Raw genomic sequence first — 2,180 nt, forward strand, 5'->3', positions numbered from 1 at the left:
ATTTTTTGATTTATTGTAGAGATGAGGTCTCGCTGCCCAGGTGGGTCTCGAACCCGAGGGCTCAGGCAATCCACTCATCTCAGCTTCCCAAAGGCACGGGATTACAGGCTGAGCCACTGAGCCCGGCTGACTTGCCTGATTAGATCAGGCCCACCTAGGATACCTTCCCTTTCAGTGAATTCAAGTCAACTAATTAGGGTCCTTAGTTGCATCTGACGTAGAACATAACTAACATGGAAGCGTTACCTCAATGTGTTTCCAGGTCTCCCCCATTCAAGGGGGAGGGGATTACACAGCGTGTATACCAGGGATAGGGATCTGGGGGTAAGGGGATAGGGCATCCCAGAGGCCTGCCAAGAAGAGGGCTGGAAGGAGTGGAGAGGGTGAGTAGAGGGCCATAGAAGGTGGGGGGAGAGTGGCTGGTGGGGCCACCAAGGGGCTCAGCAGATCCTGTCTCAACCCGTAGGTCTGGAGTGGGGCTGACTGGTTCCAGGCAGACCATGTTTTACGCGGAGGTCACGGACGCCCAGTGTAGCGGCCCGGGTGGGGGCCTGGCAGAGGAGGGTGAACTCATTGAGGTTGTACACCTGCCACTGGATGGTGCCCAGGCCTTCGCAGACAACCCAGACATCCCCAAGACCCTTGGTGTTATCTTTGGTGTCTCTTGGTTTCTCAGCCAAGTGGCCCCCTGCCTAGGTCTCCAGGGACTCCAGGAGGTCTAGACAGAGGCTGGTCTTGGCCACTCACTCCCTTACTGTGGACCCAATAAAGGCTTACATAGCTCCAGCCCCTGCCTGCTGGCTCCGAGCTCTGTGACCAGGTGCTTGGAGAAGACTGAGGGAGGGGTGTGTACTGGTGGCTGTTCCCTGAGAGGGACCTTGGGTGGGATGGGCACGGCACTGCGAGCAACAGGCGGCTAGGCTGGGGCTCAGCACAGGTCAGGTAGTACCACAGGATTGGTGGTTAGAGGGATGACGGGGTCAGGCTGGGCCTCCTCTCTGGGCAGGGAGAAGTGGGGCACCACAGGCCTGAGCTTGGGCCTGCTGGTCACCGGGTTACGAGACGCACTGTGTCTGTGGGAGTGGCAGCTGTGAGTCAGCCCTGGTGAACCAGGAGGAGGTGGGGACCTCGCTGCAGGCTGCATGTGCACCCCTGCTCCTGGGGCAGGTGTGGGGTCCCCACCCTGATGGTCTGGGCTGCAGACATCCTCTGGGAGGCACATGCCCTGGGTCACAGAAGCCTGCGAAGAGACCTCACTCTGCCTGCAGAGCATGCAGAAACATCTGTGTTTCTTTCGCACAAGGGGAAGAGGTGGTAGCCCACAGTGGGGACATGAGGCCAGTGGTCTCCTTGACGTGGGCTGGGGTCTTGGCACCAGCCCCTGCTCCTGCCTGGCCCAAGACCCTGGCGGCCCGAGTATGGCATGGCCCCCAGTCCAGAGCCCCCACCGCAGGCCATGCCCTTGGGCCTGTCCCTCTGAGGATCAGGCTGCGGGACACGTGCTGTTCAGAACTGCCCTCCAGGTGTCCAGAATGCTGGGGGACAGGAGGGCATGCTGCCTGCCTGGGCAGCTGTGTGGACCACAGCACGCAGTAGGGACTCCACAGGCAAGCAGGCACGCCAGTGCTGACACAGGCATTCAGGGCATTGCTGGGCAGTTGGTCCGAGGCTGGGGGACTTCCTGAGGAAGATTGGGTCCGATCCTTTCTGAGGGCGGAGACCTGGCCCAGCCCTTCCCCAGAGCCCCACAAACCCTTGAGCCAGCCCCTTGAGTAGTGCCTTGGGGCTGGGCTAAGCAGCCTGGGTCATGGGCCACCGGGTTGGTGAGGAGTCCGGGATGCCACCCCCACTGGCAGGTGGGGACTGGGGGGAGTAGAGTGATCAGGAGCTTTGCTGGGAACTGACTGTTTGCTCTGTGCCCCAGTGTCCACTTGGCTAGGGCCCTAGGCTGGAGCCCTCATGGTGGATGCTGGGCAGGGAACACTGGCTCCTGCCCAGCAGGAGACTGGGTGCAGGGCCCCTTGCACTGGGCTGAGGTCTTCTCTGCCCCCTTCCCCCATGTGCTGACCTCAGGCTTGGTGTGATGGCATGTGGAAAGTGCCCGGGTCCCTTCCCTCATGCTGGATGTGCTCCTTTCAGCCTCCCTGGGGCAGGTGATCTGGCCCCTCTCCCGACACCGT

This window comes from Carlito syrichta, unplaced genomic scaffold (assembly GCF_000164805.1).
Source record: "Carlito syrichta isolate Samal-C Ts95f unplaced genomic scaffold, Tarsius_syrichta-2.0.1 Scaffold301811, whole genome shotgun sequence".
Lineage (NCBI taxonomy): Eukaryota > Metazoa > Chordata > Mammalia > Primates > Tarsiidae > Carlito > Carlito syrichta.